This window comes from Triticum dicoccoides, chromosome 2B (genome assembly GCF_002162155.2).
Source record: "Triticum dicoccoides isolate Atlit2015 ecotype Zavitan chromosome 2B, WEW_v2.0, whole genome shotgun sequence".
Classification (NCBI taxonomy): Eukaryota; Viridiplantae; Streptophyta; class Magnoliopsida; order Poales; family Poaceae; genus Triticum; species Triticum dicoccoides.
Window position 1 is genome coordinate 143209673 of NC_041383.1, and position 8884 is coordinate 143218556.

The window sequence follows — 8884 nt, forward strand, 5'->3', positions numbered from 1 at the left end:
ATTTTGGAGCAAACTAAGGTAAAATTGATCATTTATGAGCTAACTTAGGTCAAATGGATCATTTTGGAGCTAACTTAGGTAAAATGGATCATATTGGAGCTAACCTAGTTAAAATGGGTCATTTTGGAGCTATAGGTAAAATGGATCATTTTGAAGTGAACTAAGGTAAAAATGGATCATTTATGAGCTAACTTAGGTCAAGTGGATCATTTTGGAGCTAACTTAGGTAAAATGGATCATTTATGAGCTAACTTAGGTCAAGTGGATCATTTTGGAGCTAACCTAGGTAAAATGGATCATTTTGGAGCTAACCTATCTAAAATGGATCATTTAGGAGCTAACCTAAGTAAAATGGATCATATTGGAGCTAACCCAGGTCAAATGGGTCATTTTGGAGCTAACGTAGCTAATTATGCCTCTTTTTTTGTTAACTGAGCATATTATGCCATTTTTTAGTTAACTAAGCATATTGTGCCATTTTTTACATAAGTAAGCTAAGTGTACGTCTTTATTGAGCTAACCTAGGTAACTAAGCATATTAGAGCTAATTTAGCATTTTAGAGCTAACTGAGGTCATTTTGCAGCTAACTTAGGTAAAATTGATCATTTTGGAGCTAATTAAGCTTATTATGCCATTTTGGAGGAAAATAAGCTAAGCATATGACATTTATGAGGTTACCAATGATGTTATGCCATTTTTGAACTAAGTAAACTAATTATGCCATTTTTTACATAAGTAAGCTAAGTGTATGTCATTATTGAGCAAACCTAGGTAACTAAGCATATTAGAGCTAACTTAGGTCATTTTGGAGGAAACAAAGCTAAGTGTAGATCATTTTAGAGCAAACTTAGGTAAGAAGGATCATTTTGCAGCTAAGTAAGCTAAGTCTAGGTCATTATGGTAACCATATTGGAGGAAATAATGCTAAGTCTAGTCTAGGTCATTATGCATTTGTTAAGCAAAACACTATATACAGAAAACTTACCGTCATCACGGAGGTGAAGCACCGTGGTGGCTCGTGTCGGTACCACCGGGAGATGGATCGTGCCATGCTTGTCTGGAGTTACGCTGCACCAAAGATCATTTGCAATGTCTCGTTAGCATGAAGACACTGAAATGTTAAGACTAGTAACTAATGACCATTCAAATTAAACTCACCATGGTCCCCGGAGTAATCTCTGGCATCGGCGGAGGGGTCTGACCGGCCTTCTCGCACACAGAGTGCACATTTGGTTTTGACGAGTAAGTGTCAGGACCCCGATCCTAAGTCACACTGATCTAGCATGTAACACATCATATCACTTTGCGGCCTCACGCACGGTATCCCCACGGGTGCCACCTTACCTGGCCCAGGACCGTTTGCGCCTTTTGGCTCATGTATATGATAGTGTCGCTAGCATCCATATGACAGAGAACTCGGGCCGACATGACTAGTTGTAAACCCAAGGTGGAACTAACTTATAGGGACAGGCATACATGGCCCAGCAATGCATGTGTTGGTCAGCAGCGAGTGAATCCGGGCTGTAGCAAGCTAAGAGGACTCCGGTAAGCACCGCATGACATTTCCCCGAAGGGACAGACACAGGAGCAAAGAAGGACACATGCCGATCATCCCATGTGTTCCGGAGCAGTAGCAAGCTACCATGGCTCAGTGGAAGCACTAGGAGACATTTCCCCATAAGAGAGGCTACCAAGAATAAACAACTAGGTGTCAGATACCACACATAGCAATACACGTTACATGTACGAATAACATGCAAGTATGTGTTGTACAACATGGCATCACAACATAACTCAACAACTTATATAGATAAAGGCCTAGAAGAGCCACATAGCATTTATTACGAATAGGGGTCACATGACCCAACATACAGAGCATACAAACAATAGAAGCTTAACATGTCTGAGTACAGACAACTACAAATGAAAAAGGGCAGAGAAGCCTGACTATCTACAAGACCCTCCCAAGGTACAAGATCGTAGCTGAGGTAACAAGCTAAACATCGAAGTCCACGCCGAACTACTAGTGAGACTAAAGTCTCTCTACAAAAACATAAACTAAGCAAATGTGAGTACAAACGTACCCATCAAGACTTACATCAGAACTATCTACATATGCATCAGTATCAACAAAGGGGTGGTGGAGTTTAAGTGCAGCAAGCCAGCTTTAACTCGATGGCTATCCTGCAATACGACTGCTGGTAACTATTTTGAGGTGGCGCACACGAGTCCACATATTCACCATATCAATACACCACTATGGATCCGCTCCCGTCTCCCTACGAGAAGGCCATCCGTAGCACTCACGCTTATCTTGCGCATTATAGAATATCCACTTTCACTTGTCAATGAACTGCATAAGCAAACCAGTAGTCCATTACCGCAGACGCGGCTATTCGAATAGATCATTTATAACCCTGCAGGGGTGTACTTCTTCACACATGTTTCCACCACTTAGCGTCTGCACATGACATGTGCTCGACAGACTTCAAGCGAAAGCCGATGTGGGTGTAGACCACGACCTGACTAACCACACAAGTCTCTAGTCCAGGTTTATCGCCTATTCAGGTTCTATCTGCAGGGAGTCCGGCTGAGGTTTCCACTACGGCCCCGAACAATGTGTGCAGGGTTCCCGGGGCACCAAACAGGCGACTTGGTACACCAGGCCACTTGCCTATCGCATCATATTCCACCCCTCCGGTCAGCGCGACGCACGGCCTCCAGCACACTACAAACACCAGAAACTACTTGCAACTCCTGGACAGAGGACAGGGGGTTAATAAGTCATGCGGGGTCATATTTTAGGGCCCAACGTGTGGTAGTAGTTGTTCTTGGATCACAAACACAGAACTCAGTTCATGAGGACGGTTTTAATGAGATAACCCACCATGTAATCCTACATGGCCTCTCATCTCTACCTTTACCAAATCGTGTTCACACACTTAGCTCTCAACAGTAGGACATGTTCACCTCCATTCCAATCCATCCGAGATGAATCAGACTTGACACAACTCTAAGCATAGCAGGCATAACAAGCAAGCATGAATGAGTAGGCACATCATGGCTCAAACAACTCCTACTCATGCTAGTGGGTTTTAACTATTTACTGTGGCAAAGACGGGTCATGCACAGGAAAAGAGCTCAACTACCACAACACGTAACAGTTGAAACGTTGTTGTCCTAATGCAGTAAAAGAGAGCAAGAGCGAGAGAGTGGGATTGTATCGAAATGCTAAATGGGGGTTTGCTTGCCTGGCACTTCTGAAGATAGTATAGCTCTTCATCGGTGTCATCGAACTCATCGTCGGAACAAACGTCTACTGAGGGGGAACAACACCGGCAAACAGAGATGGAACACAATCAATGCAATGCAACAACATGATGCATGAATGTGACATGGCAATATGTTGTGATTTGAGCTAATGCGGCTAGCAACGATTAAAATGGAGTTGGTTTGAACGCAAGATTCAAATTCTAGCTCCACATAAGGCATTTCAAATGCCATTAATTCAAATTGTCTTATACAACAACTTTAAGTCGTTCAAACATGCATGGAAATGGCACCGATGGAAAGATTGGATTTTTCTGATCATTTTCAATATATAAATTATTTTATTTGGAGTTACGGTTTGTATTTTATGAATTTTTGAAGTTTAAACTAATTCTGGAATTTCCTGGACTAGTAAGAGTGTACATGCAACGTACGTCTCTCAAATATAAAACATTTTTTAATCTATTTTTCGTTTTTGTTGATTTTATTTTTATGTGGTTCTTTTTCACCTAAATAGGGTAGCATGGGCCTAACGGTGTAAGCATGTTGATCCAACGGAGCTAACTGCTATGAGAAATCTGATGTTTCTTGCAGAAAATATTAGTAGCAAAAGCGTGAAAACAGTTGGATTGCATATTTGCGGTAAAATCAGTACAATTGATGGATGATTATTTTGATCCGGACGTGACAGTAATTATGGAGTGTAACAATTTGCGGTGGACTTGAGCAAAATATACTTTAAGCATTGCTTCCGCAAAGCAAACCAAGTTGCTGATTCTCTAGCAAAAAAAATTAGTAGTTGATCTTCTAGTTCATGGGAAGATTCGATCCCGGACTTTGTTTCTCATCTCCATGTAAATGATATATGACCATTATATGAGAAATATAGTCTATTACCCCTCAAAAAAAATGTACGATTCACACACACAAATCGAGAAAGCATAAAAATATATTATTATTAGTTTCCAAAAAGATAACAATTCAATCCCAGTTCGAAGCAACGGTTAATAAACAAAATATTTAGTAACACTATACCCTATTTGTTCTATGAAAATCGCTTCCATGGATCCATGGTAGTAATATATATTTCTATAGCTTCATCTTCATCTGACATATATTATTCAATAAAAAAATTATCCAGAAATCTTAATTAATAATTTTAAATTGAAATTTAACTACCAATGGGCTCCTTATATTATTCACAACCTTTAAAGCACGCCCCGGCGGTGGCGGCCTGCCTGACTTGATTAATAAAAAGATGGACTCAGGAAAAAAGATTATTAATAAAAAAGATAAGACACCTGTGGCCCCACACACCACTGACACCTCATCTTCATCTTCCTCCCTCTGTTTCTCTCTCGCACGGGCAGAGTACAAGCAGCGCCTCCGCCCTCCCCACTACATCCCGCCGCCAGCTCAGGGACCCTTCCCCTCCCTTGTTGTGCGCTTCTTTGGCAGGGACTGCACCTCTCCAGTCCCCACCGCCGTTGAGATGGCCGCCCTTCCCTTTGCCTCTCCACCTCCGTCGATGGAGGCGCAGACTTTGTCTCCACCAGATCCTCGGTCGCGGACTTGACGCGATTGATGGAGGGCTCTGCAGCGCCTAACTCCTCCTCTTGCGGGACAAGATGCGAAATCGGAGCAAGCGCTGAGGAGCGCCAGTGAAGACGCCCTGCTCCGATGGGTTGGGCATGCTGCGAGCCTCACCGTGTGGTGTGGCCAAGTACGACATGCTCCAAAGTGGATGGTCGACGCCCTGCCCACCTCGCCCATGACTGGTATTTCGTCATCCCCCTCTCTCGGTTCGGCTCTGTCCGATGGCGTTGCCTGTGCCTCGCCGCCGCGCCGTAGCCACATCCACATGCTTCGCGCCACGACCGCCACAAGCCCATGCTTGGCCGCTTTAGCTCTTGTGCATAAGTGTGATCTAAATCAGAAATGTTTGTATGTAATCAATTGCTCATGCAATTTTATAGGCTGTGGAAAGTGCTCTTTTACACTGATACAGTTCAGTCTTATGTTGGTACTTATTTCTAGTTTATTCACAATGAATAATATCTCTATATACCATATCAAAATATGTAGTTTATGTAATCAATTGCAGTCTTTGTGGTACATAATATCTCTATATAATGTCATATCAATAAGGCATATTTGATTAGTCTTGCTTAATCTGAACACTCTTACATGTAAATCTGGATGCTATAGCTAATCAGTGCTCTCATTTCTGACAAGATGCACTGTTGTCTATGTGAACTGGTTTAACGCAAGACACTGATGTGAATTAATATAAATTGTATATCTGGTTGCTAGCAGTATGTAGTTCTGAAGTACTCCCTTCGTTCCATAATATAAGACGTTATTACATCCTATATACTCACATATTGAATGTAATAACGTCTTATATTATGGGACAGAGTGAGTAGAAAACTTTCCAAATCGTTGAGGCAATCAACATTCATTTGCATAGCTTTTGCAACCTAAGTTCATCCAGGTTTAGCTCTGACAGAAACAACTATGGGACAGGTACAACATGAAGTTGGGTTCTAGTGTTTTAGCTATAGTGCAGGTACATCTTCCTTGCTTATTCTAATTGTGATTGTCAAATGTTCCTTGATTGCTATTTTTTGTGAAACCTTCTTGTGCATATGTGAAGGAAAGCAATCTTGGATTCACTGGATGATGTATACACACCAAGTGCACCTCGCTTTCATAATAGCAAGCAACCCCATTCTGAGGTATGTTCTTTTCGCCCGCTACCTTTTTAAGAGTTTGATTATTTCCAATTAGCCTTCTCTGATGTGATGCTTGATAACCCCATTATGAGATTTTGTATAGTCCTTTCATTGACATGGCCTAAAACTAACATCAATGAAAGGACTATACAAAATGGTAGGCCATGTCAATGTCAATGAAAGGACTATAATACAATACATGTCAAATGTCCCAATGCCATGTCAATACATACAATACTCTCAAGTCTGCAATACAATACCAATTGGTAGGCCAACATTCAGAGAAGGATGTACTGAACTTAGGTTGTAGAAGTTCAGAGAAACATGTACTGGATTTAGCAAGTAGAAATTCAGAGAAGCATGAGTGGAGGAGCCGAGTCTACCTTTTCCTGTATGTTGTCTACCTTTTGCTATTATCAATTGGGATGTCACTTTTTTCTGATAAGGGAAAAGACGTGCTCAGGGTCTTGTTGATCCAGAACTTGTTGACCATCTGACTTCCATGCTAAAAAAGATAGGCATCTCCTAAATTATGTTGCTAATTCTTTCGTTTATCCAAGATGGATGTCAGTCCTCCCAATTATGTGCTTAATATAACAGAACAGATTAGAGATATGTTCAGTGCCATGCATTCAGTTTCACTCAAAACACATAAACTATATATTATAGGCCATTGTATTTATTTGTACTCGGTATATTAAGAAATAGGAGCACAATTGTAGTCATGCTTTTTTGTTACTATTTGTATTTCTGAATTTTGAACCAAATCTGCCATGAGGAATCTGCCCATGAACTTGTCTGATGTCCATCATTTTGGTCATTATTAATTTTGTTGTCGCAAGTGCACATTCTTCCAAATATGGTACTCTTAATAATTGAATATGTGAGGATAGTTGGTGTTTCATGAAACCAGATTGCTTTACTTGCTACAGAGTATAGCCACCAAGGTTTGTTTCCTGTGAGCTAGCTTCCTACACCCAGCAGGGGGCTTGATGTTAAGGTAAAGAAAACTCTGGTCAAAGTTTGTACCTGATCAATGTTCGTTGGCTTGTGGCGAGGGCCTCAACGTGGCGATGGCATCCGTGGGTCGACAGAGGAGAGCGGCAGGTGGCCACGGCGCCTCGCGCGCACATCCATGACTCAGCAGATGCAGAGCTCACATCCATGGGGAAGTAGAGGAGAGCGGGAAGCAGCAATGGCAGCATGTGCTCGCGTCCTTGGGGAAGTAGATGAGGAGAGGACGCCAGTGACTGAGTCCCCTGTTCGCATCTGTGGGGTAGTAGAATAGGAGCGGAAAGCGGCAACGTCGATCCGCGTTCGCGGCAGCAGGTAGCAGAGGAGGAACGGCGGGTAGGGGCGGCGATCTGCGCTCGCTTCCGTGGGGCAGCAGAGGAGGAGAGACAATTTTTTTTATCAGGAAGGAGAGACAGCTTGTAATGAGGGAAGAGAGAAAATTATGGGATAGAAATCCCCTATCCCGCTAATTGAGGAGGAACGGGCGCGGGGGGCAGTCTGCTCCGGCAGAACATTTAATCTGGGCCGCTCGTTTGCGTGGCTGACCATTGATGTAATATGAACTGTCAGATGTGATTTAGTTGGATTGATCGAACGCCTCTGATAATCTCGTGTACACTTTGTGGTGTGTTTGTTGGATAATTCATGTTTGCTCTTTTAATAGTAGTAGAGATAAGATTATTTTAATCCAGAAAATGATTAAGTGCATCAGCATGACGTCATTGCTACGCCAGGAGGTCAACAGGGCCGTCCAGGTCAAACCTGAGCAGCAGGGCCCACATGTCAGTGACACAGCGCCTAATTAGGGGTTAATTAAGCAGTGGGGGCCGCTGTCAGTGTCTATGCTTAAACCAATCACAGTAGTTAGGCTAGTCTAACCCGTCCACGTCACCTGATTAACCCCGGCGATGACCGGAGCGTGGCGGCGATGCCCGTACGGCCAACTCCGGCGTCTGCTGGACGCGCGGCTGGGCGCGTTCGAAAGCCCGTGATGCGGCGCATCTACTGGTGGCCACGGTGTGCATTGGGGCGGCCTGTAAAGGCAGCGGCGACGAGCCGGGCGGCGGCCGGAGCTCGGAGGTGTGCGGAAGCGGGGCTGCAACTTGCAAGGGGGCCAGCTAGGGGCGGCGTTGGACTCCTGGTTGCTCCAGGAGCATGCGGGGCGCGCGGGGCTGAGCGGATACGCACGGTGGCTGCAGGAGCAGCGGCCATGGCGGACGGCGGCGCGGGAGCTTGCGGGTCGGCGGCTAGGGGACGGGAACGGAGGGGCGAGCATTAGGGGAAGATCAGGAGCTCACAAGGAGGTCGACGGAATGCTCAGAGGGCTCGGGGGCGCGCTGGAGGCGACGAATCGAAGGGCGGCATCTGGCGGCCGTGTGCGAGGAAGAAGAGGGTGGGCGTCGTCTTGAGGGCAACCCGGCTCGAATACGTCGGTGGAGAGGACGAGTTCGACGGCGCAGAGCTCGTGGGATTACAGAGGAGGGAGGAAACGGCGGTGGCTACTGTTGGGGAACGTAGCAGAAATTCAAAAATTTTCCTACGCAACACCAAGATCTATCTATGGAGAGACCAGCAACGAGTAGAAAGGAGAGTGAATCTACATACCCTTGTAGATCGCTAAGCGGAAGCGTTCAAGTGAACGGGGTTGATGGAGTCGTACTCGTCGTGATTCAGATCACCGATGATCAAGTGCCGAACGGACGGCACCTCCGCGTTCAACACACGTACAGCCCGGTGACGTCTCCCACGCCTTGATCCAGCAAGGAGAGAGGGAGAGGTTGAGGAAGACTCCATCCAACACCAGCACAACGGCGTGGTGGTGATGGAGGAGCGTGGCAATCCTGCAGGGCTTCACCGAGCACCT

At 44.7% G+C, this 8884-nt stretch overlaps 1 long non-coding RNA gene across 1 annotated transcript; it reads left to right on the plus strand.

The window, feature by feature from the left end:
- The first annotated feature begins 4603 nt into the window (after positions 1-4603).
- On the plus strand, positions 4604-7662 carry LOC119362657. Its single transcript, XR_005173558.1, has 3 exons — positions 4604-5049; positions 5798-5840; positions 5928-7662. It is a non-coding gene; the product is annotated as an uncharacterized LOC119362657 (long non-coding RNA).
- Positions 7663-8884: the final 1222 nt, after the last annotated feature.